Source organism: Xenopus laevis, chromosome 4L, assembly GCF_017654675.1.
Source record: "Xenopus laevis strain J_2021 chromosome 4L, Xenopus_laevis_v10.1, whole genome shotgun sequence".
Taxonomy (NCBI): domain Eukaryota; kingdom Metazoa; phylum Chordata; class Amphibia; order Anura; family Pipidae; genus Xenopus; species Xenopus laevis.
The window spans coordinates 25,283,424-25,309,471 of record NC_054377.1 but is presented as its reverse complement, the minus strand read 5'-3'; the positions used below and the strand labels follow the sequence as shown (position 1 = coordinate 25,309,471).

General features: G+C 39.0%; 7 non-coding genes across 7 annotated transcripts; 2 read left to right on the top strand and 5 right to left on the bottom strand.

The window, feature by feature from the left end:
• Positions 1-3,602: 3,602 nt before the first annotated feature.
• Positions 3,603-3,676, top strand: trnat-agu. Its single transcript has one exon. It is a non-coding gene; the product is annotated as a tRNA-Thr (tRNA).
• A 1,587-nt stretch (positions 3,677-5,263) lies between these two features.
• On the bottom strand, positions 5,264-5,335 carry trnaa-ugc. Its single transcript has one exon. It is a non-coding gene; the product is annotated as a tRNA-Ala (tRNA).
• A 3,878-nt stretch (positions 5,336-9,213) lies between these two features.
• On the bottom strand, positions 9,214-9,285 carry trnaw-cca. Its single transcript has one exon. It is a non-coding gene; the product is annotated as a tRNA-Trp (tRNA).
• Positions 9,286-14,876: 5,591 nt separating this feature from the next.
• trnat-agu lies at positions 14,877-14,950 on the top strand. Its single transcript has one exon. It is a non-coding gene; the product is annotated as a tRNA-Thr (tRNA).
• A 1,726-nt stretch (positions 14,951-16,676) lies between these two features.
• Positions 16,677-16,751, bottom strand: trnaa-ugc. Its single transcript has one exon. It is a non-coding gene; the product is annotated as a tRNA-Ala (tRNA).
• A 176-nt stretch (positions 16,752-16,927) lies between these two features.
• trnaq-uug lies at positions 16,928-16,999 on the bottom strand. The gene has a single exon. It is a non-coding gene; the product is annotated as a tRNA-Gln (tRNA).
• Positions 17,000-24,825: 7,826 nt separating this feature from the next.
• Positions 24,826-24,897, bottom strand: trnaw-cca. Its single transcript has one exon. It is a non-coding gene; the product is annotated as a tRNA-Trp (tRNA).
• Between the last annotated feature and the right edge of the window lie 1,151 nt (positions 24,898-26,048).

Sequence of the window (26,048 nt, the reverse complement as noted above, 5' to 3'; positions counted from 1 at the left end):
CACTATTTACTAGTTCTTTTTACGTATATCTAAAAGGTCCTGTTGCTTTAAGCGACGAAAGTCCAAAGTGCAAAATTCACCGTTTTTTTTTTTACCCACAATTGTGCTCAATTTGCACTTTGCTGCCCACAATATGTATGCAGAATGCATCATCTCCAGTATGAGTCAGCAAGGCTGTTAGCATGTGATTCATTTGTTGCATGAAATTCAAGGCGTATGTAAAGGGGCGTAACTATAGTGGAAGCAGACCCTGCGGCTGCAGGGGGGCCCAGGAGATAAAGGGGCCCCATGAGGTCCTAATTCATATACAATTTAAACAAATATTGGTAAAACTGGTCAACCTGGGGGCCTGTTGTGGGGCCCAGTAATATCTAGTTAAGCCACTGTGTACGTATAGAGAATAGTGCATAGACACCAGTACCTTTGTGAACAGTGTTTTAATTTATGCGCTTTGGTCCGTGTACATTGCATTTGTAAATGAGTCCTTGTGGTTTAATTTGTCGTATTCATTTGGAAATGTATTTCTCTTATCATCTTTTATGGCAGCACTCTTTTATCCCAATAATCCAATAAACAACATATTAGGGAGACAGATTTTGCATACATAGAAATCTTTGAAACCCATGGACAGGCAGAGGGTTATAATAAAAAAAAAAGCAGCAGCCATGAAGCCTAGCACGCAACAACCACGGTGAAAGGGGTTAAATTCTCACTAGCCATCATGAGCTCACTTCGTGTCCAATTGTTTAGTGATTTAATGCTGTGATGCAAGTAACACATCTCTCATAGGTTTATTGAGGTCACTGGACATGGGTTGTCCTAGAATTGCTGAAGGGATACACCAAATCCACTATTTGAGTTTCGGCGAATCCCCAAATCCTGCGTGAAAGATTCGCCGAATACCGAAACTAATCCGAATCCTAACTTGCATATGCAAATTACGGATGGGAAAGGAAAAAGTGGATATGCATGTTCAAATCAGGATTCGGAACCGAATTGGTGCATCTCTAATTTGCTTTAGTCCAGATCATTGCCATTCTATATTGTTAACACTTTAAACGTGTAAACTATAAACCTAGCATCAAGCACCAGTTATTGTTTTTATTATACTATGTTTATGACGCTTTCTTCTCTTGCCAGTACTTTATGCAGCTGCTGTTTGTGCGCTTAATACAAGAGAGTCAACTTTATAATTATGTTTGAGTTTATATTAGATGGGATAGATACAGACAGAGGATTTTGTTGGCTGTTCGTCTGTCTTGTCAGCTTTGCACCTTTCTGATCCTGGGAACTAAATTAACTTGTTTATGTTTTGGTCAATGCAAGTTTTATACAGAAAAAAGGAAGATTTTATTCATTAGAGGAAAATACCTAAATTGCAGCTTTTATGATACCGAAAAAGCTTTAAGCAAATGCCACAGGATCGCTGTATATTGATTTAGCCATGTCACATGAATAACAATCCATTTATGCTGCCTGGAAAAGTGAAATGTCTAGACTGGTTAATATTTAAACTCAGCAAATGAAAGGAAGTCTTTCAGCAACTAGCAGGGAAAAGAAGAGAAAAAGATTAAAGGGATGGTTCACCTTTAGGTTTAACTTTTAATGTGGCTAATTCTAAACAACTTTTCAATTGCCCTTCATAAATGCAGTTACAGTTGTAGTAATCTGTTCTAATCTCATTACTGATGGGTTGGTATTGCTATTTAGTACCTAAGAAGCTAAAAAAGCAAAACAAAAAAAAAAAGGAATCCACTTTGCTCAAAACTCCCCCGGATATGTATTCAGTTCAGTGAAGAAAACTTGACAATGCATTCTGAATAATAAATATGGCACAACTTAACCTTCTGCATTTCCTTCAGGCATTCGAATGAATGTGGAGAACAGGTAAAACCAGAACATAAAGGCTCTCTAAATTAAAACTTAACCCGATCAGCTACATTTCATACATACTAACTGGAATGTGGAACAAAACTAGTTTGTTTAGTTACCTTACAACTAAAGGATTGTTGATTCTTGCTAGGTATATAATATGTCTAATTTTCACAGAACTTCTTTGGAAAAAAGTTTAGTACATGGAGAGATAACATCAAGCCTATCCCTTCCGTTAAAGAGCATGAAAGGTTAAAAGTAAGTAAACTTTATCAGAAAGGTCTATATAAATAAACCATAAACCCTCAAAGTAACGCTGCTCTAAGTCCTCTGTCAAAAGAAACACAGCATTTCTGTGTACACATGGGCTTCTGTATCAGACTTCCTGCTTGAGCATGCTCAGTTTGCTCCTCTCTTTCTCTCCCCCTCTCTTTTCTTTCCTCTCTTCTCCCTTCCCTGCTGTAATCTGAGCCCAGAGCTATGAGTGAGCAGGGAGAGACTCAGGCAGGAAATTATGTCACACCAAGCTAACATGGCAGCTGCTATCCTGCTAATATATGGCAGTTGATATCCTGCCAATCTATTGGAAATAAACTGCCTTGGTAGCTTTCCTTCTCCTTTAAAGTCATTTACTTTTTCACATTTTATAAAACAGTCAAATGTGTAGAAGTGAATGCAGCAACTGCAATTATGTTTTGGGTATTTTTTATAGCAGTGCCCTTTTAGCATGAAGTGCACAGGCTTATTTTGCAAGACAATTATCAATTAAATAAAACATTATGGTTTTTTTTTTGTTTAAAATGTTTATTTTTTCTGCATTTTTGCTCTGCAACTTTCAAGCTTGGAACTGCAACTGTGATCTGGTCCCTAATGCTTAATTCTCCTCAAAAACAAGCACTAGGTTTAAAGTCAGTTTTTTTGTTGTTGCCAGGGTCAGTGACCCAAAAAAAAAAATTGTAATTTCAGTTTTCAGTTGCAAGTTGGAAAAAGGCAGAATAGGAAAGTTAAAGATGAAAAAAACATCCAAAATAAATAATTAAGACAAACTAAAAAGTTGCTCTGAACAGGGTAAAGGATAATAAAAAGGTTAATATCCACTTCAAATGGGCCTTCAAATACACCTCTGGTTTAACATGTATTTAACGAATATGGCTTGTGTTTTACATAATTTGTGTTTTTGTTATTTCTTGAGCTAAACACTGCAAAATGGGAAACTGAAGCTACTCCATATTTGGTCTTTTCAAGGCAATGCTCCCTGTTTAGTGCAAGAAATAACACAAAAACATAGACTTTTCATGAATAAAACAATAGGCAAAAAATTTGATCAGCGCTGCCCCTTTAACTGTGTAGTAGATGTAATTGAGAAACTCTGGAAAATGGAGGACAGTCTTGCTGGTGCTTATTACAGCCCTTGTGCTTGGGCCTTTTTGTACATTAAACGTCAGGGTCTATTTTGAATCATAATCCATGCATGACTGTGTACTGATAGTTTTAAATGTAAAGGTATTTCTACTAATTTATATGAAACCAGAGGATATATATAAGTTGGTTGGCTATTATTTTATTATTATCTACTGGTGTTTAGTAAGTACTGAAATGTAATAGTAATGTGTACTTATGGGTTTACAGCCTATTCTACACAGGTAATGATATATTGTTTTCTAGTTTGACTGGTAGCAACTCCAGACATAACTATATCTACTGGTGGAGTAGGTGATTGTTTCGACTAGGGTGCTGTGGCTTAGTTGGTTAAAGCGCCTGTCTAGTAAACAGGAGATCCTGAGTTCGAATCTCAGCAGTGCCTAATTTTAACATTGTCTTTCTGGATAAGGAAAATCATGATTTGCTTGTGTTCAGTAGCGCTCACAATATGTAGGGCTGCCTGGGGAGCTTACCTTAGCAGACATTGTCAGTTAAGTGGTTCCCCTGCCAAGGGCTGGACCCTCAAGAGGTCTTGCAAAAAAAAAGTTCTCTGGCCACTAATACCTGCATCAAAATCACTGGCCTAGGCCCTAGGCAATAACTGTTACTTAGTTCAAGTAAACACATTCTTTCTTTCATGCAAAGAAGCAAAATTTAATGCAGAAAGTTTTCTTCTGCCTCACTCCATATCAGCACAAATAAGCAGTATTGGCCTCTCCCAGACTGGGAGACAGGACCTATAACATTAGTCAATCAAAATAAAACATGACCTATAAGACCACCTGAATTCCTCCTCATCACTGTTACTTTTCGTCTTACTGGACAGGGAGGTAGTAGTGATGTGTGGGCTGACCTGATACCCCAGGGTTGACACACTGGTCGGGTGGGTTCGGGCTGAATTTTGGGCATCCATGGCGGGTGCGTGTCAGGTATGGGTCATACTGAGGCACTACAATACTGTAGTGGCTGTGTACTAAGATATGGCTTTTTATGACTCGTATCACTGATCTGCGGTTGTGGGCCCTACAATGCAAAGATTTTGCAGGTTAGGGTTGGGTTATGGTTTTGTGGATCAGGGTCAGGTGTGGTTTGATTGTTCCTCACCACCTTCTCACTCTTTTGGTGAATCTTGATAGCTTTATTTTTTACTTCTGTGTGGACTCAGATGAATGATTCCCAGTTAATAGATAAGAATTTAGCTGATGCCCCAAGATACATAATATGAAATTTTTTGCTTATTGGGAAGAAATGCAGATGTGGGCATAACCATGGTCCTAGTCCTGTGCTAAAATAGTCCCCTTGCTATAGGATCAATCATGCACAAGATTCTGTCTGTTTGATCCTTGTACATGGCCCCTAAAGTGGCTAGAATTGGAAGTATGTTTTGTAGTTAAGATAAAATATGATATAACTTTTCTGTAACATGGTTTGGAAATTTCCGTTGGGTGAGGCTTGAATGGTGACAAAAAATATTAACGAAAAGTAACAAAAAGTAGTAAAATAAAAGTTTTGATTGTCCCATGCTTCCTTGTTGCTCCTTAGCTTAGGGCAGTGATCTCCAACCAGAAGCTTGCGAGCAACATGTTGCTCTCCAACCCCTTGGATGTTGATCTCAGGGTCCTCAAACCAGGTGCTTATTTTTGAATTCCAGGCTAGGAGGCAAGTTTTAATTGCATAAAAACTAAGTATAGTGCCAAGTAGAGCCTCCTGTAGGCTGTCAGTCCACATAGGGGATACCAAATTGGCAATCACAGCCCTTATTTGTCATGCTAAGAGACTTTTTCATGTTTGTGTTGCTCCCCATCTCTTTTTACATTTGAATGTGGCTCACAGATAAAAAAGGTTGGGGACCCCTGGCTTAGGGTTTAGCGCACTGACCTTATAAACCAGGGACTTCACAGTTATAGTTTTTATAAACCTCTGTGAAATCCTAAAAACTTCATCACAAACATAATGTTTGGCTAAAACCTGGAGATGCCGGGGATTGAACCCGGGGCCTCATACATGCAAAGCATGCGCTCTACCACTGAGCTACATCCCCTACCATAGGAATTTTTTTATAGAAACTTTACAGTGACTACTCAAGGTTTTGTGAAAAAAGTCAACCACTGTGCAGGGCCATAGGTTAAGAGGAAAAGTATGGAACTACCCAGGACACAGCCACATATACATATAAACATATCATTGTATAATATACTTGCACATACACACTTGAACGCAAACTCCCATTCCTTATGATATTCAGTGGGAGCATTCAGACCTTGTGGTGCAACTTTACTGCGTCTGACTCCAGAGCAGACGGTTGTGTGTTCAAATCACGTCTGGTCAACATTAGTTTACAAAATATGTTAATCTAATTGTAAAGGCCAATATTATAATTTACTCATTTGTGTTAATTTAAGGTAACTATGACTATAGCTACTTTTAATTAGCATTAAAAACTAAGAAATATTACTCTGGGATATCATGCTGGTAAACTGTTCAAGTATCCCTTTCCTTGCATAAAATAGGGGTAATGTCTGCCAAAGTATATGCTCTGCCATGGAGCTTTCCAACTGAAGAACAAAGCTAAGCATACATAGCAAGTCAAGACTTTTGAAACAAGATTTTTTTTTGCAGTAGAGCTAAAGGCTTCATAGCTCGGAGATTAGAGCACAACTAGCCTTGTAAACTAGCGGTCAAATCTTGCTGGAATCTGTGATTAATCTTTTTAGTCATTGGTCTTTAATAATTTAGATACAAGAGGATCATTTTCAAGCAACTGTTTACTCACTTACTGTTTACCCCTTTACTTATAAGTGGTGGAGTCGGCCCTCTTGTGCCAAAGGCAAACAAGTGTTCCAGTAACTGTTATCTCTTGAAAAATATAGAAAGTCTTCTATGCTGTCAGAGTGGTATTCGATGCTAACACCTACTTATTCTTTTAATTCTTTATTTGTATTTTTTCAAAACAAAACAAAAAAAACAAGGGTACAGAAAAAAGAAAGAAGGGGGGGAGGTCACAGGCATGCCAAAAATTGCCAATAGTTTACATTTCTTAATAAGAAAGCTGTACACTGATTACAGGAGCAAGCTAAATTACGACTGAAACAAGTATGTGTTGCAGCATTTTAATTAAGATTAGATAAACTGCCAGAAGAGTGATGGGAAATGGGATGAAGAAGAGCAGAGAAGAGACAGAAGGGGGGAAATTGAACTAGTAAGAAGAGAGATCTTACATATTGCCCATGACTTTGATAAAGTCTAACCAAGGAGACCATATTTTCAAATATTCTGAACTGTTATTTTCCAAAATAAAGGTCAATTCCTGAATTCTTGAACCTCTTCAACTTTGGCAAGCCAGTCAAACAAAGTAGGTGATTGCCTTGATTTCCATTTTATTGGTATCAGGGCCTTTGCTGCTTGGAAAAGATGTAGAGTTAATGCATTTGTGATCATATTATTTAACTCTTGGTTAAAGTTTAAAATGATTAACACTTGGTTATCCTTTCATAGCTCACACTTAGTAACTCTATTAATTGTGTTTAAAATCTATTTCCAGTAAAGATTAAAACAAGAACAGGAAAGACATATATGGGTATATGTCTCCTCTTCTATGTTACACCTCCAACATTTGTTTGAAGAATTGAAGTACATTTTTATCAATTTAGCGGGTGTGTAGTACCATCTTGTGATAATTTTATATAATGCTTCAATTGCTTTAGATCAGGGCTGTCCAACTGGCGACCCCCCCCCCTCATGTGGCCTTCCAAATCAAAGTCTGCCTGCTGTGTCTGTTTACCATATGTAAAATTTAAAAGGTATCACTACAGAGATTATCTGGCCCCTGCATTGTCTAAAACTCAAATTCAGACTAATCCCCTGTATTGTTCACACCTGTGATCCCCCTGTATTGTTCACACTTGTGACACCTCAATTGTTTATATCCTAAAGCCCTGTACTGTACACACCTGAGACCCAGACTGAAATTGACCACATTGTTCTCCTGTTCACACTTTATTCAAAATGCTAATAGGGCACCAGCACTGTGTCACTGTATGTAGTACATTTTATACTGGTCCTGATTCCTGTCTCCTGCTCTGTTCTGCCTTCCCTATGCTCCCTGTGTGTGTCATACTTTGGTATTTGTTCTCAGGGTTTGTTAGTATTTGAAACGTATTGCTAGTGGCCCCTAAGGTGTTTAATCATATGCTGGGGTACTGTATTATACACAGGGGAGGAGGAGGCATATGTATTTATGGGTATGTCTTAATATGATTTAGCTTTCTTCACATATGAGTGACATCCTTGTCAGGGCAGGCACAAGGTAGTTTGGCACCCTAGGCAAGAGCTTCAATCAGTGCCCCCTGTCCTGCATTACCATTTCCCTCCTTACCATGATGGTTTTTAAATAAAGAGAGCAAGAAAATGTACAACACTTTTTCATTTATATTACTGCTCCCTATACCTGTGCAAGCAAGCTCAGCAGCCATCCATCATACAGCCCTCCTGCAGCCATCATATTGCCCCCAATCTTTACCTGTGTCAGCAGCAGACAAAAATAAATCTGATCACATCATATTGTCCCCCAAGTATTTATATACCTGTGCCACTGCCCTGCCCAGCAGCAACAGCAAACATATGGGCCCCAAATCTGTACCTGGCTGTGCCAGCAGGAAGCTTCGAACTTTCACAGTAATAGAAAGAATGTCTTTAGTTCAGTGCAATGGTGCAAGGCTGAGAGCAGCGAGAGCCACACCAAGCAGCCCCCAGCTCTCTGCCTCTCTCTGTCATCCAACACATCAGTGACATCATTGACGCATGTACGCACATCGCGGTGCGCCGCACAGAAAGAGCTATTACTTGCCGGCAAGAGGGAGAAGGGGAAGGAGATGGATTCCACCCAACTGGGTGACCAGGATTACTGAAACAAATTATTAAATAAACGCTTGAAAAAAGTGCGCCCCTAAATGATGGTGCCCTTGACAGCCACCTACTCTGCCTACCCCTAGTTCCAGCCCTGATCCCTGCAGTGAGCACCAACCATTTGGTTTTTTGGTGTGCTATTAACGTGGACATGGTCTTGCGGTAACATGGGTGTGGTTTAAAGTGGGTGTGGTCTAAAAACAGGGAGTGGCTAACACTGTCTTCCGTTATCGGCCCTCCACCATGTAGATTGGAAAAATTCCGGCCCTTGGTACCATAGAAGTTGGACAGCACTGCTTTAGGTGATCTAGATGTTTTATGAGTTGACTTAAAAATAAAGGACCATGTCTGCTCCAAAAGATTTGTTTTTAATACTCTAGCCCATGCTGAACAAAAAGATTGTGTGTCCTGGGGGGAGTTATTTATTAGTGTTTTGTAAATTTTAGATAACAGTTTGACTGTTATCATGTAGGTGCTAGCTGAATCTCAAAGGGGGGTAAAAGTGTGATCCAGTAACAATTGTACCATAAATCTCATTGAGACAGGTGTTCATTTTTCAAGTGATGTGACTGGAAGTAATGCAAATACCATTCAGATGAACTGAAGAAGCCACTGGGATGAAGAGTGAAACATTATCAAGATTTCACAGAAAGTCAATCTCCTTTAGATTTATAACTACTAAATATTGCGTACCTCCTATAGGTATTAAATTTGGCCTCAAAGTCTCCAAATAGGGGGATATTGTGGAAAATGTGAGGGCTAATGTAAAGCATGTCTTGACATAACCCAAATGTTGGAAGGAATGGGTTTGTTGTATCACATATACATGGCATCTGTTCCATGCAATGAAAAGTTCTTCAAAACCCCCAGTGATTACTCCACACCCTAAGCCATTTCTTTGCATAGAATTTTTATCCCCTTTTTTTAAAGGAATTATATTATGTTACTGCAGAACAATAAGGACCCCATTAGAAATATATTTCAACTAAACAATGTGAATTAATAAAGTAAAAGTGACCCCGACATGATTTGAACACGCAACCTTCTGATCTGGAGTCAGACGCGCTACCATTGCGCCACGAGGTCCCCATGGACATGGATGCCCTACGCCCCTACACAGCTGTCGTCATTTTCACAAAATATTAGTTGATGTGCAATAGTCACCATAAAGTTCTTACAAGAAAGCCGTGCCATGATCAAAGTACATTTCAGAAGAGATAAACAGGCAGATATAGAAATATATTGATGTAAAACTCACCTGTAGCTGCCATGGATTGAAGGGGATGTAGCTCAGTGGTAGAGTGCATGTTTTGCATGAATGAGGTTCATCCGTAGCATCTCCACTTTTTCTCCTATTATTCTTCATTCTATAAGAGGAACAAAATACTCAAATTTGAAAGCAAGTTGTAGCTCAGTGGTTGAGTGCATGTTTTGCATGAATGAGGTTCATCCGTAGCATCTCAACTTTTTCTCCTATTATTCTTCATTCTATAAGAGGAACAAAATACTCAAATTTGAAAGCAAGTTGTAGCTCAGTGGTAGAGTGCATGTTTTGCATGAATGAGGTTCATCCGTAGCATCTCCACTTTTTCTCCTATTATTCTTCATTCTATAAGAGGAACAAAATACTCAAATTTGAAAGCAAGTTGTAGCTCAGTGGTAGAGTGCATGTTTTGCATGAATGAGGTTCATCCGTAGCATCTCCACTTTTTCTCCTGTTATTCTTCATTCTATAAGAGGAACAAAATACTCAATTTTGAAAGCAAGTTATAGATCAGTGGTTGAGTGCATGTATGGGACCCTGGGTTGAATCTGGGTAATCCATGTTTTCTTGCATCATTGTTCAATCTAAATTTTTCTTTTGAACTTCCATTAAAGAGCACACAATGCTGAAAAATGGCATTTAGTGCAAAGGAAGAACAAAGCTCTTTTGACTCAAAAACGACTTAAACAAACAAGTAACTTGGCACAAAGATTCAGAGTCACCACTGACTCATCAGTACAGGGCCAGACTGGGAGTAAAAAGCAGCCAGGGCAAAAAAATCAAAGCAGCCCACATGTAAACACACGATGTATTCATCCAATCAAATATTGGGGTAAAACTGCAAATGTGCATAAAGAGCTGCCTTTCTCAGTTAAGTGTAATTAATGTAAAATATGTTTAAGATTCTGCAACCTTGAGCCTCTGTATGGAATCCCTCAGTGACTTCTAGGGGCATAGTTATCAAGAGTCGAATTTAAAAAACGTAGAAATTTAAATTCAAAAAGACCAGCTGAAATTAAGTCAAAGTTTTTTTTGGTCAAATAGGTTCGTTTTCATCAGAATTCGAATCGAAGGAATATCGCATTCGATCGAATTCGAATGAAAGTTTTACCCAAAAAAAACCTTTGATTTTTCGAAGTCCACCAATTGACTCCACATAGGTTCTAGGAGGTCCCCCATAGGCTAAAACAGCAATTTGGCAGGTTTTTGATTTTTAAAGAGCCAGTACATGATACATTTCGATATTCTAATTTTCAAATTTGAATCGAATTTGGACTATTCCCTAGTCGAAGTACACAAAAATGAGCTTGAAATATGAATTTTTAAATAAGAAAATTCACCTCGACCTTTGATAAATCTGCCCCCTAATATCCTTATCATTTACAGTAGGAGGTACATTATCCCTTATAATACATGAGTGATACTCAGAGTTTCCTGTATATCTCAGCCTGCAGCCTTGTGCCCTTATATGGTCACAGAACAACCCCTCAGTAACTTCTAATATAATTATTATTTACAGTAGGGGGTACATTATACCTTATAATACATGAGTGATACTCAGAGTTCCCTGTATAACTCATCCTGCAGCCTTGTGACTTTATATGGTCAGAGACCCCTCAGTGACTTCTAATATCATTTACAGTAGGGGGTACATTATCCTTTATAATACACAGACAGATTGCCAGTTCTGGCCTGGAGGGCAGAGAGACTAGGGTGGGTAGAGAGACTAGGGTGGGTAGAGAGACTGGCAGTGCTATGGGCAGAGCTTGGCACATATATTTGGTACCTTTAGCTGAGGTAGATATCAGTAGATAATATTGTCCCTCAGATCAGGGGGTGGAATCCCCACTCCCTCCCATAGGAAGTCCTGTAATAACTTATGGGCACAATGCAACCACAGAGGAGACATGTTCTTAGCTGACAATACACACCGGCACTTACCACGAATCACTGGTTACCGGGCAACAGCAATGAGAGGCCTCAGGCGGCATTGGGTCCAGGATGAGCAGTACATTACACTATGACGGTTGCATGTGAGAAGAATGTGTTAAAGTGTAGAACTCGCTCCTGACTGAGGCGAGACGTGCCAGAGTGACCGAGAAACATTCATACGGTGCAGACACTGCCCCTCCCCTCTCACCTGGGGACCCGTGAGCTGCTCACCGACCATGCGGAAGTACTGGCAAAACACGCGTCGCTATCACAGCATGGCAGAAGCAAATACAATGCGCATAGTGAATTACAATCAGTGACGCCTCCTTTCCTGTACGTAGAGCTGTGGCGCTGCAGGCGCTCCAGGGTGCGATAAGGGGATTATTTATCACAGCTACAGGGGTCTTTTCGGGAAGTTCAATGATACTTAGGTTTGATCGCCAGTAGGCCTTGGTACTTGAGGGTGTTCACCTTCTTAATTATCTTGCGAGCGGCCGACTTGAACTAAATACAAAGCCGCCTCTCGGGCATTTGCCCGAATGGACAGATTGCAATGCCGGACCTGCCTCAGTAAATAATCATAAACGGACTACAAAGAGTTAGCTGTACCTACATTCATGCAGGACTTCTCAAACTGGAACCAACCAAAACAAAAAAAGAGAAAAATGTAGAACACACATTCCCATAAAGCAAAACCACTATTTATTGTTTCATTAAAACACTGAGGTGGCTGCTTTGGAATGGGTGCCTAACACATTTTGGGAACAACCCATAAAGGTATTCTATCTTGATTTTTCTGGTTTACTTTATATTTCTAAATTACAGTGTTTACATTGCAAATAATTCACTCTTGAAGTCAATCACACATAGAATGTATGGTCTCATAGGCTGTTCAGTTCCTTGGAGGGACCCCGCCAGTGTGTATAGTTTCCTCGTGGCTCTCACTGTGATCCTAGTGTGATGTCACTTCCTGCATGACACTTGGAATAAGGATTTGTGTTATACCTGGTCCGACCAATTCTATCCCCTTGATTATAATTGAGGTTGGACACAGAAACGTAACTAGAGGGGGGCGGGCCCTGGCGCAGGACGTGCAGCCGGTCCCCTCGCCCCCTTCTGTACACCCGGAACTGGCCGGGAATATGCGGCGCAAATCGGCGCGCAGACTGCCGGGGGGCCCTGAGGGGGTGCGGGCCCTGGCCCACTCGCACCCCCTGCTCCCCCGGTAGTTCCGCCACTGGTTGGACACACGTCAGTATAGCAATTACTTAAAACAGATTTAGAAAGAAAGAACCCCACTTATATCAAGTTACAACTTGACACTGGTTACTTATTCAACAGATAGCTCTCATTTTTTCTCAATTCACTTTGTAAAATGAATCATTAATTATCTATTAAATATACTTAACAGCAATGAATTCACTACTGGTCCTTAGGACTTATTTAATCATAGTAATTAAAGTACAGTGCAATAAATTAAAAAATCATGAATTAAATTAATTAAAAGAAATGTATTCCCAAACTTTCAGTGAGTCCCAATAATCAAGTAATTTGTTTTTATACTAGTTAGTGTTAGTGTTTTAGTGAATATGCTTAATATCTTATCTTAATTTAAAGTGCAGTACAAAAAATAATCACTTATTTAAATTCACAGTTCATGGTATTTAAAAATAGAGAATTAATTGGTAGCCGGAATAAATTAATTAAGAATGAATTATTTATTGCTCACATTGCATGAAATTGTAGGAAGGAAAATGAAATAAGTAGGGGTGGAGTTGTCCCGAGTTCTACTGCCTGATTATTTGCTTTCCCGGGGACACCACAATGCTTGGAGAACACAGGGTACCCGAGACTGTGTTCTCGTTGTTTACCTGCCCTGTACTGTTAGAGAAAACTAGCTAAACCTCAAAAACCACAAAACCTAGGCCCCTTAGAAGTGTAGCAAGAAGAGAATGTGTTTAAAAATTAGCTTCCCTCTTTTTCAACATTATTCAAGTTGCAACTAAGGGAGGAGCTCCACACTGCGGCTGGAGCCAAAATGTCGCCATGCAACAAAACGCATGGCACGTGTCGGATGTTCTGAAGATAACAGGAACTGAAGGAGAAATTGCAGGTAAGAACTACATTTATCTGACTGTCGGATGAAAACGCACGCTGGACTTATCATGGACTGGACTGATAATTATTGCTATGAAAGTGAGTTGCCAAGGAAAGAAACTCCATGGTGATAGCAATACAGTACCGTTAACAGACCCAAAGGGATAATCTGCACAGTATATTTAATAAAACACTTAGGCTGATTTAATAAGATTACAGACTGATTTTTTACCAATTAAAAGATTTCCAAATTCAACTTTTTTGGAAAAAAAAGAAATCTTCTGTAGTTTTACCACTAAAGTCATTTATTTTTTCACATTTCACAAAACAGTCAAATAATGTAGAACTGAATGCAGCAACTGCAATTATGTTTTAGGTTTTTTTTTATACCAGTGCCCTTTTACCATGAAGTACACATGCTTATTTTCCAATTATCAATTAAGTTAAAAATTACGTTTTTTGTGGTTTTTAAAATGTTTATTTTTTTCTACATTTTTGCTCTGCAACTTTCAAGCTTGGAACTGCAACTGTGATATGGTCTCTAATGCTTCATTTTCCTCAAAAACAAGCACTAGGTTTAAAGTCAGATTGGAAGATCGGTAGGAGAGGGTCTGATAAAAAGATAAGCAATTAGAAATAAGAATAAATCGGAGCCTTCACAGCCAATCTGCTTTGGAAATAGTCATTTCTGTTGCAAGTTGGAAAAAGGCAGAATAGGAAAGTTAAAATTGCAAAAAACATCCAAAATAAATAATTAAGACAAACTGAAAAGTTGCTCTGAACAGGGTAAAGGATAATAAAAAGGTTAATATCCACTTCAAATGGACAGTACACCTCTGGTTTAACATGTATTTAAAGAATAGGGCTTGTGTTTTACATAATTTGTGTTTTTGTTATACCTTGAGCTAAACACTGCAAAATGGGAAACTGAAGCGACTCCATATTTGGTCCTTTCAAGGCAGTGCTCCCTGTTTGGTGCAAGAAATAACACAAAAAAATAGACTTTTCATGAATAAAACAATAGGCAAAAAGTATGAACTCTGGAAAATGGAGGACAGGCTTGCTGGTGCTTATTACAGGCCTTGTGCTTGGGCCTTTGTGTACATTAAACATCAGGGTCTAATTTGAATCATAATCCATGCATGACTGTGTACTGATAATTTTAAATGTAAAGGTATTTCTACTAATATATATGAAACCAGCGGATATATATAAGTTGGTTGGCTATTATTTAATTATTATCTACTGGTGTTTAGTAAGTACTGAAATGTAATAGTAATGTGTACTTATGGGTTACAGCCTATTCTACACAGGTAATGATATATTGTTTTTTAGTTTGACTGGTAGCAACTCCAGACAAACTATATCAATTAGTGGTATCTAGGGCGCTGTGGCTTAGTTGGTTAAAGCGCCTGTCTAGTAAACAGGAGATCCTGAGTTCGAATCTCAGCAGTGCCTAGTTTTAACATTGTCTTTCTGGATAAGGAAAAACATGATTTGCTTGTGTTCAGTAGCTCACAACATGTAGGGCTGCCCTGGGGAGCTTACATTAGCAGACATTGTCAGTTAAGGGGTTCCCCTGCCAAGGGCTGGACCTTCAAGAGGTCTTGCAAAAAAAAAGTTCTCTGGCTTCTAATACCTGTATCAAAATTACTGGCCTAGGCCCTAGGCATTAACTGTTACTTAGTTCAAGTAAACACATTCTTTCTTTCATGCAAAGAAGCAAAATTTAATGCAGAAAGTTTTCTTCTGCGTCACTCCATATCAGCACAAATAAGCAGTATTAGCCTCTCCCACACTGGGAGGCAGGACCTATAACATTAGCCAATCAAAATAAAACATGACCTATAAGACCACCTGAATTCCTCCTCACCACTGTTACTTTTCGTCTTACTGGACAGGGAGGTAGTAGTGATGTGTGGGCTGACCTGATACCCCAGGGTTGACACACTGGTCGGGTGGGTTCGGGCTGAATTTTGGGCATCCATGGCGGGTGCGGGTCTGGTATGGGTCATACTGAGGTACTACAATACTGTAGTGGCTGTGTAGTAAGATATGGCTTTTTATGACTCGTACCACTGATCTGGGTTGTGGGCCCTACAATGCAAAGATTTTGCAGGTTAGGGTTGGGTTATGGTTTTGTGGATCAGGGTCAGGTGTGGTTTGATTGTTCCTCACCACTGGGAGGTAGAACTTCCCTTATTACTCTTTTGGTGAATCTTGATAGCTTTATTTTTTACTTCTGTGTGGACTCAGATGAATGATTCCCAGTTAATAGAGAAGAATTTACCTGATGCCCCAACATACAGTACATAATATGCCATTTCTTGCTTATTGGGAAGAAATGCAGATGTGGGCATAACCATGGTCCTAGTCCTGTGCTAAAATAGTCCCCTTGCTATATGATCAACCATGCACAAGATTCTGTCTGTTTGATCTTTGCACATGGTCCCTAAGTGGCTAGAATTGGAAGTATGTTTTGTATTTAAGATAATATATGATATAACTTTTCTGTAACATGGTTTGGAAATTTCCATTAGGTGAGGCTTGAATGGTGACAAAAAATTTTAACGAAAAGTAACAAAAAGTAGTAAAAAAAAGATTTTAGTGTTCCGTACTTCCTTGTGGCTCCATAGCTTGGGTTTTAGCGCACTGACCTTATAAATCAGGGGCTGCAAGGTCAAATCTTGTTGGGGTCTAGTGCCAATTTTTAAACTTTGACCTGAAATTCTATCAGCTGAAATCTTTAGTCAAGTAGGAGTTTATTGCCATTTGTACTTGAAGTACATAGGAATTTTTTGTGCAGCATAGGGCAGTAAGAAATTAGAACCAGTTGTTATGAATATTTAAAAGAAATCTTTCTTACAGGTAAACAGAATCCACAGATTTCCAGTCCAGGTCTGCCCTACACTTGTGTTAACTCTTTGTTACCGCTCACTTTTGTGAACTTTATTTTATGGGTACAGATTGGTATTCTTTTTTTATATAAAATAGTTTTTTATGGTGAATCCGCTATTCACACACAAAAGTCCCTGTTTGCTCCTTTGATAAACATGCCCCCTTATGTGATATGTTTCTAAAGAGACCTGTTTAGGGGTATAGTTTTAGTTTTCAAGTTATAGTTTTTATAAAACTCTGTGAAATCCTAGAAACGTCATCACAAACATAATGTTTGGCTAAAACCTGGAGATGCCGGGGATTGAACCCAGGGCGTCATACATGCAAAGCATGCGCTCTACCACTGAGCTACATCCATTCCATGGTAACATTTTAAGAGAAACTTTCAGTGATATTTTTTTATTTACCCTGTGTGCTGTTCAATATTCTAAAATAGCTATAATTCATGATTTTAGAAAAGTAACATTTCTGGGGAACTCTCTCGTGGGGGATGAATTCTTTCATAGTATAAGATGTGAACAAAATTACACATGCAGAAGGTTCCACCGAGATTTGAACTCGGATCACTGGATTCAAAGCCCAGAGTGCTAACCATTACACCATGGAACCACCCAGAGAAATAGACACACCTCTGAACCAGTCCTTCATCACTAGACATTATCTTGAAAATATTTTTTCTTCATAAATGATTCTTAATAAACTTCCTGACAATCACTACAGCCCTTAGTAACAGAAGTCAAAAATACAAATGTTTGCATCCTTTACACATCATATATGACACTTTTATTCTCACCAATAATTATTTCATTTACATTAAAGGGGTAGTTCACCTTTAATGAAAACCAATTGCAAAGTTGCTTGGAACACGTCAATAACTTTAATTGAATTAACCTATGAACAGCACTGTGAAAGGCTCATAGATTATAAAATAACATTCAGACCTCGTGGCGCAACAGTAGCGCGTCTGACGCCACATCAGAAGGTTGCGTGTTCAAAACATGTCGGGGTCTACACAGCATCGTGACCTGATCATCTACAGTCGCAGTTGGATTTTATAGCAACAGTTTTATGTTATATACATTACACTCTCTGTGGCTTGAGCTGTGAGGTCTAGCAAACCTCTAGGGACACTATCTCCCTACCCCTTTCCATCCCACCCCTCCCCCCCCCCTTTTTTTTTCCCCCTGCTTCTGCGTCTGCCTCTGTATCAATAGGCTTTGCCCATGCCTTGACCTTTGGCTGCCCCTTTTACTACAATAAATGACATCACAAAAGTGGTCAGTTCTACCAACATGCAATTTATCAATTGTAAGTTAGTACTTCGCATTGCAATGTATTATTACTACCATGTCTTCCTACGCCAGAAATGTCATTTTGGGTTTTTTATATCCTACTCCAATGTTGTTACCAGTTTACTAGACTGTTATATCTATCGTCTGACTATGTGTATTCTACTCCATGCCCCTCTATTCTACCTTTTCCTCTCCCCCCCCCTTTTTTTTTTTTTTTTTTCCCTTTTTCCTTCTCTCTCTTGCTCTTTTCTCTTCCCTTCCACCTCTCTTCTCTCCCCCACTGTTCTCGTTTTTCTTTTCTCTCCTATCCATATTGGATTTGCTACGTAATCCATATTCATGAGACTCTTTAGCCTCTTAAAAAAAGTGTTACTTACATAGTGTAACTGTACTTTACTATAAACAGTTTCTATTGTTCATGCTTCACATGTTCCTGCAATTGTTACGGTTTTTCTTGTTGAGCACCTCTGAGAACTGGTGCCCGAGTGCTGGCCGGGGCACCGGGGGCGGGGGCCCTCCCTCTGGTACCTTATAGATCTTCAGACTCACACCCAGACCCCCCTCTCTCACACGTCACTTGAAACCCTACAGGAGTAGTGCTTTGGGCCTACGTCTTGTAGCGACGTACTTCATTCCCCTTTCCCTTACCTCTTCCCCTCCCACCTCCGTCCCTCTGTGCGACCACATTTTAATACTCACCACTCTTAAAAGAGTCTTACTTCATGCCTGTTCTTCAATCGAAGACTCCAAAACGACTAAGCTCTTTTAAGATTGTTAGTATCAATGCCAATGGTCTAAAATTCCCCACAAAAGCGCATTTTACTTTCATCTGATCTCCAAAAACAAAAAGCCAATGTTATTTTTATCCAGGAGACACATTTTAAAGATGGTGCAGTACCCAAATGGAATAACAAACATTTCCCTGAGCTCTACACTAGTAGACCGCAACCTGCTAAAACACGTGGAGTTGCTATCACTTTCTCCCATAATTTTGGTTTTTCTGTGACAGACAGGAAAAGTGATGTAGCAGGAAGGTACATATTTTTGAAAGGCCTTTATATGGGACACAAATACACTTTTGACAATCTATATCTGCCTAATATCAACCAAGACCAAGAACTTGTGCGAATAACTGATGCCTTGACGTTGTTTGCGGAGGGCACTTTAGTGGTAGGGGGTGAATTTAATTTGCCGTTAAAGCCTCAACTGGATTGCTCTACAGGCAAATCTAGCATAACTTCCCGGCTTCTGTCATGCTGCAGACAAAAACTGCATTCCCTCCAACTCACAGACCCATGGCGCATTTTGTATCCCAGTGAAAGGGACTACTCTTTTTACTCCAACAGACACAATATTTATACGAGAATTGACTATATCTTTTTGTCCCATTCTGCTCTAGATAATGTAATAGCTAGTGATATTCTAACTAGAACCTGGTCGGACCACTCAATGATAACTTTAACACTACGTACTCCCCTCCCCACGTCCAAACAGGGTGTCTGGCTACTCAATGAATCCCTTTTGACAGATGCAACGATACGCCAAGACTTAATGACACAGCTATCTCATTATTTCGCTGAAAACCTTACCCCTGACGTCTCGCCCTTGACATGTTGGGAAGCCCACAAATGTGTGATCCGGGGACACCTAATTAAACATGGGGCCAAATTGAAGAGGGACAGGGAAAAGACCAGAAACAACCTCATTTCTAGGATACAGAAACTAGAGAAAAATCATAAGATAACACACTGCACAGCTATTCTTACAGAACTAACTGAAGCGAGAAAAGCTCTATTTGGGCACTTTAATATTTTTTATTCAAAAAGCGATCACTGTATTTAGACATAGGTTATATGAACATGGAAACAAATGTGGCCGTCTCTTAGCTAGAGTCCTAAAGCATAAACAAGGTAAGAATTTTATCCCGGCTATTAAGAAAACCACTGGGGTCACTGTACACACTCCAGAACTGATAACTGAGGCTTTCGAGCTGTTCTATAAGAAACTCTACCAGTTACCTGATAACTCTATGGACAATATGCCTGAATATGGTCACTCCCTACAGGAGTTTTTGTTCTCCTCCCATATGAAACGTATATCCTCCACGGACGCTGATATTTTGGACACTGATCTGACTTTGGGAGAATTAGAGTTAGCTCTCCAACACACACCAACAGGAAAGGCACCTGGACCAGATGGCCTGACTACCCTGTATTATAAAACATTCAAAGACTGTTTACTACCCAATTTACTTAAAGCTTTTCAAGATATCCAACACAGCTCCCATTTTCACAAGCAATCCCTGGAAGCGCATATTAGTCTCCTGTTAAAACCTGGGAAAAACCCGAACGACCCCGGCAGTTATAGGCCAATTTCGTTAATAAATGGAGATGTTAAACTTCTTGCGAAGATTTTAGCTAATAGGATAAATACCATACTTCAAAAAATAATAAATCCGGAACAGGTTGGCTTCGTAAAAGGTAGGGAAGGTAGAGATAACACCAACAAACTGATAAACGTTCTCCATTGGTCAAAAACCCACAAACTACCATTGATGCTTTTATCCACAGATGCGGATAAGGCCTTTGATCATGTCAATTGGTCCTACATGTTTTCTTGCTTGAAATACATTGGATTTGGCCCAAAGACATTATCTTGGATACGCTCTCTATACAATAACCCCATTGCCAGAGTACGAGTTAATGGTCAACTATCTAATTACATAGATATTCGAATGGCACTAGACAGGGCTGCCCCCTATCCCCAACACTCTTTATACTTGCCTTAGAGCCGTTTCTTTGTCATGTACGCTTGAGTCCAGATATTAATGGAGTCTCCATTAACAACCAGCATCACAAGGCCGCACCCTATGCTGATGATCTTCTTTTTTTCATTACACAACCCATTGTCTCTATACCTGTTTTGAACCAATTATTGACTCGCTACGGCTATTTTAGCAACTTTAAGATCAACTTTTCCAAGTCTATGGCACTAAATATCTCTTTATCCCCTAGAACAGTGCAAGCCCTATCACAAAATTTTCCTTATAAGTGGTCCCAGTCTCACATTACTTATCTAGGACTTCAAATTACCAAAGACTATAATGACTGGTGTTAAGTAATCTTAGGGTGCTACTGACAGCTATTACCAGGGATCTTAACTCATGGATTGACAAACCTCTTTCGTGGTTTGGCAGGATTAATGTTGTCAAAATGAATGTTCTTCCCCGCATTTTGTACATTTTCCAATCTCTCCCCCTGCCAGTTCCAGAACAAATGCTAGATTCTTTGCAGTCCACTATTTCTAAATTTATATGGCAGAATAAAAAAAGTAGACTCAGTTACAACACTCTTGTAAAACCCAAGAAACAAGGAGGGGTATCTCTCCCTGATTGCAGACTTTACTATTATGCAGCAGTTTTGGGACGAATTGTAGACTGGTCTCATCATGCCGAATCCAAGTTATGGGTTGGGATAGAGCAGCAATCCACCTTTAGCTATTTACTTCACCTACCCTGGTTGGATGGCAGATACCGCCGTATTCGTTATGCTGATCACCCGCTCCTTCTCCATACTCTATCTATATGGGATAAATGCCGACAGAAATTTAAATTAACTCAATTCCCATCTCCACTTACGCCGATAATTAATAACCCGGCCTTTCCAATAGGGCAACAATCAGCGTATTTCTCCCATTGGCTGATAGAAGGCAACCTACAATTATTCCATTATACTTGAAAAGGGAGAGTTCATCGATAAGGTTCAGTTTCAAAGGGTTAAGCCCTTTTCGAGGCTCGAATATCTGAAATTTGCACAAATCAAACATTTCTTTCATAGTCTAGGAGGTACCTCCATTTTGGGTAGGAACCAGACCGCATATGAATCCCTATGTTCAACTGAACTCCCTCCTTCCCATATAATTTCGCAAATTTATAAAATGTTGTGTCTTACACGCATCTCGAACTCCCCTTCATTTGTTACCTCGTGGACCACGGATTTAGGTATCCACTTTCAGGAGGGCCAATTCGCTGACACTATGACTAAACTCCTTAAGAGTACTAGATGCTGTAGAATACAGGAGACCAATTATAAAATCATTTCACGTTGGTATTTCACTCCTACCAGACTAAAACATATTTTCAAAAACACCAGCGACAGATGTTGGAGATGTGGCTCGGATACAGGCTCCCTATTGCATATTTTTTGGTCCTGTTCGCTTATTAAGCCTTACTGGAAAGGGGTGAGACAAGCTATGCAGGAAATTTTACATTATGATATACCCGACGACCCGGCATATATTTTGCTTTTTTATATGGATAAACCGTTTGGTACCTTCACTTCAACAATAGAGCCTCATTTATTAAATGCGGCTAAAATGCTCATTCCATTAAGATGGAAACAAACCTTAGCTCCAACGTTACAGGATTGGTACTCAAAAGTTGACGAACTCCACAAATTTGAAGAACTCTCCCTTTTCATGTCTGACTCATATGATACTTATAGTGTGAGATGGCTTCACTGGCTTTCATTTAAAGAATCTGCATGTAACAAGCAAACCTCTTGATTACATGTTGGTTGTACAGGATCCTATTGTTTTGACACCCTTCACTTTCCTGTTATGTCGGGGATTATGCAACCCCCCCTTTTTTCTTTTCTTTTCTGATTGTATCTCAGATTACAACCTTGATTATTTGTACTATCTGCCCCCCACCCTTCTTTGTTTTCTGTACCCCTGATTTTCCTTTTTTTTTGAAAACTCAATAAACATTCAATTAAGAAAAACACGTCGGGGTCAACATTTTAACAATAATTATAACTTACTCATTTGTGTTCATTTAAGTTAACTATGACTATAGCTACTTCTAATTAGCATTAAAAACTAAGAAATATCACTCTGGGATATCAAGCTAGTAAACTGTTCAAGTATCCCTTTCCTTGCATAAAATAGGGGCAATGTCTGCCACAGTATATGCTCTGCCATGAAACTTTCCAACTGAAGAACAAAGCTAAGCATACATAGCAAGTCAAGACTTTCAAAACAAAATATGTTTTTAGATTTTCTTTTTTGCAGTAGAGCTAAAGGCTCCATAGCTCGGGGATTAGAGCACAACTAGCCTTGTAAACAAGCGGTCAAATCTTGCTGGAATATGTGATTAGTCTTGTTAGTCATTGGTCTTTATTAATTTAGATACAAGAGGATCATTTTAAAGCAACTGTTTACTCACTTACTGTTTACCCACTTACTTATAAGTGGTGGTGTCTGGCCTCTTGTGCCAAAGGCAAACAAGTGTTCCAGTAACTGTTATCGCTTGAAAAATATAGAAAGTCTTTGTCTGGTTTCTTAATGCTGTCAGAGTGGTATTCAATGCTAGCACCTACTTATTCTTTTAATTCTTTATTTGTAATTTTTTCACAACAAAACAAAAAAAAACAAGAGTACTGAAAAAAGAAAGAAGGTCACAGGCAGGCCAAAAATTGCCAATAGTTTACATTTCTTAATAGAAAAGCTGTACACTGATTACAGGACCAAGCTAAATTACGATTGCAACAAGTATGTGGTGCAGCATTTTAATTAATATTAGATAAACTGCCAGAAGAGTGATGAAAAATGGAATGAAAGAAGAGCAGAGAAGAGACAGAAGGGGGAGAAATTGAACTAGTAAGGAGAGAGATCTTACATATTGCCCATGACTTTGAGAAAATCTAACCAAGGAGACCATATTTTCAAATATTCTGAACTTTTATTTTCCAAAATAAAGGTCAATTCTTCAAGTTGTCTAATCTCTTCAAATTTAGCAAGCCAGTCAAACAAAGTAGGTGATTGCCTCGATTTCCATTTTACTGGTATCAGGGCCTTTACTGCTTGGAGAAGATGTAGAGTTAATGCATTTGTGATCATATTATTTAACTCTTGGTTAAAGTTTAAAATGATTAACACTTGGTTATCCTTTCATAGATCACACTTAGTAACGCTATTAATTGTGTTTAAAATCTATTTCCAGTAAAGATTAAAACAAGAACAGGAAAGCCATATATGGGTATATGTCCCCTCTTCTATGTTACACCTCCAACATTTGTTTGAAGAATTGAAGTACATTTTTATCAATTTAGCGGGTGTGTAGTATGATCTTGTGATGAGTTTATATAATGCTTCAGTTGCTTTAGATGATCTAGATGTTTTATGAATTGACTTAAAAATATAGGACCATGTCTGCTCCGAAAGACTTGTTTTATAATTCTCTAGTACAGTGATCCCCAACCAGTAGTTCATGAGCAACATGTTGCTCTACAACCCCTTGGATGTTGCTCCCAGTAGCCTTAAATTACAGGTTTGGAGCCAAGTTTTGGTTGTAGAAAAACCAGGTGCACTGCCAAACAGAGCTCAATCTAGTTTATAATCCACATAGGAGCTACCAAATGACCAATCACAGCATTTATTTGGCATCCTAAGAAATTTTTTTATTCTAGCATTGCTCCCCAACTCCTTTTACTTCTGAAAGTTGCTCACAGGTCTGAAAGGTTAGGGATCCCTGCTCTAGCGCATGCTGAACAAAAAGATGGTGTGTCCTGGGGGGTTATTTATTAGTGTTTTGTAAATTTTAGATAACAGTTTGACTGTTATCATGTAGGTGTTAGCTGATTCTCAAGGGGGAGTAAAGGTGTGATCCAGTAACAATGGTTCCATAAATCTCATTGAGTCAGGGGTTCATTTTTCAAGTGATGTAACTGGAAGTAATGCAAATACCATTCAGATGAACTGAAGAAGCCACTGGTATGAAAAGCGAAACATTCAGACTTATAACTACTAAATATTGCGTACCTCCTATAAGTATTGAATTTGGCATCAAGGACTCCAAATAGGGGGATATTGTGGAAAGAGGGCTAATGTGAAGCATGTCTTGACATAACCCAAATGTTGGGAGGTATGGGTTTGTTGTATCACCTATACATGGCATCTGTTCCATGCAATGAAAAGTTCTTCATAACCCCCAGTGATAAGAACACTCCACACCTTAAGCATAGATTTTTTTTACCTTTTTCTATACATGAATAAAGTATATTACTGCAGAAGGATAAGGACCCCAATAGAAATATATTTCAATGAAACAATGTGACTTTATAAATTGTCTTGATAAAGTAAAAGTGACCTCGACGTGATTTGAACACGCAACCTTCTGATCTGGAGTCAGACGCGCTACCGTTGCGCCACGAGGTCCCCATAGTTCACATTGCCCTATTCCCCTACACAGCTGTGGTCATTTTCACAAAATATTAGTTGAAAAAGTCACCAAAAGTTCTTACAAGAAAGCCGTGCCATGATCAAAGGACATTTCAGAAGAGACGAACAAGCAGATATAGAAATATATTAATGTAAAAGTCCTCTGGCGCTGCCATGGATTGAAGGGGTGTAGCTCAGTTGTAGAGTGCTTGCTTTGTAAGTATTAGGTCTGGGTTCATCCCTGGCATCTCCACTTTTTCTCTTGTTATTCTTCATTCTATAAGAGAAACAAAATACTTAATTTTGAAAGCAAGTTATTGCTCAGTGGTTGAGTGCATGTATGGGACCCTGGGTTGAATCTGGGTAATCCATGTTTTCTATCATCATTGTTCAATCTAAATTTTTCTTTAGAACTTCCATGAAAGAGCAAAAAATGCTGAAAAATGACATTTAGTGTAAAGGAAGAACAAAGCTCTTTTGACTCAAAAAAGACTTAAACAAACAAGTAACTTGGCACAAAGATTCAGAGTCACCACTGACTCCTCAGTACAGGGCCGGACTGGGAGTAAAAAGCAGCCCGGGCAAAAAAATCAAAGCAGCCCACATGTAAACACTCGATGTATTCATCCACTCAAATATTGGGGTAAAACTGCAAATGTGCATAAAGAGCTGCCTTTCTCACTTAAGTGTATTTAATGTAAAATATGTAAAAGATTCTGCAGCCTTGAGCCTTTATATGGTCACGAAATCCCTCAGTGACTTCTAGGGGCATAGTTATCAAGAGTCGAATTGAAAAAAATTATAAATTCAAAAAGCCCAACTGAAATTAAGTCAACGTTTTTTTTTTTGGTCGAATAGGTTCGTTTTCGTCCGAATTTGAATCGAAGGAATATCGCATTTGCTCGAATTCGATTGAAAGTTTTTCCCAAAAAAACCTTTGATTTTTCAAAGTCCACCAATTGACTCCAAATAGGTTCTAGAAGGTCCCCCATAGGCTAAAACAGCAATTTGGCAGGTTTTAGATTTTTAAAGAGAGAGTACATGATACATTTCGATATTCAAATTTTCAAATTTGAATCGAATTTGGACTATTCCCTAGTCGAAGTACACAAAAATTAGCTTGAAATTTGAATTTTTAAACAAGAAAA